This window comes from Mustela nigripes, chromosome 10, assembly GCF_022355385.1.
Source record: "Mustela nigripes isolate SB6536 chromosome 10, MUSNIG.SB6536, whole genome shotgun sequence".
Classification (NCBI taxonomy): domain Eukaryota; kingdom Metazoa; phylum Chordata; class Mammalia; order Carnivora; family Mustelidae; genus Mustela; species Mustela nigripes.
In genome coordinates, this window is record NC_081566.1 from 63,167,846 (window position 1) to 63,168,654 (window position 809).

Consider the following 809-nt stretch of genomic DNA (forward strand, 5'->3'; position numbering starts at 1 on the left):
TTTTTTTTTTTTTTTTTTTTTTTTTTTTTTTTTTTTTTTTAGGAGCTGTTGCCTCAGCCAGAGCTTGAAGTGAAATGCTATGTTTTGCCTTCTGACTCTAGACACAGCTGGGTTAGTTCCCCTCCCCACCCCCACAGACTCTGGGTCCCAGTGCAGTGGGTCTATAACAGGAGCAACTTTGCTTCTTGATCCAGTGGCTGTGAGCAGACATGTGTGCCTTTGCCCCTGTCCCAGCTGTATGTCTTGGTGTCTCCTGTATTGGACTTTCAGAAGAATGGCCATAGTCAGACAAAACCTAAATGGGACATCCTGGAACACAAAGGGAGGTTTGTTTATAAGTTAGCTACTTGCTCCCATCCAGGTAAAGAATAAAAGTGACTCAGGTCACGTTGTATTTGCCTTCTCTTGTTGGAGTGTTCTGGGATACCAGTGTTCACTTCTCGCGAACAGTAGAAAGAGCCATGAATACCTAGAACATCTTGACATTACTCTCCAGATGTGATGACACACCGGTGCTCTTGAGTAAAGGTAAGAGAAAGGTTTGTGTCCTCACCCCAACTCAGGTCTACATTAAGGCATATCCCAAACTCAAGGAGACCTCATTGTTTTAACCTCAGACCCCTCCAGAGTTTCCCCCTATAAAACAAAACTGTAAGCCCTTTTTTCAAAGAAAAATCCTTTATAGACTTTTCTGGTAAAAGCCAGTCCTGGAGCCATGAGGCTAAGTGCTCTGACCTGGTTTTCTATAGCTTCACAAATAGAGCCAGATCCATCCTTGTACATGATAAAGGCTCAAAAATTGCTTTTCT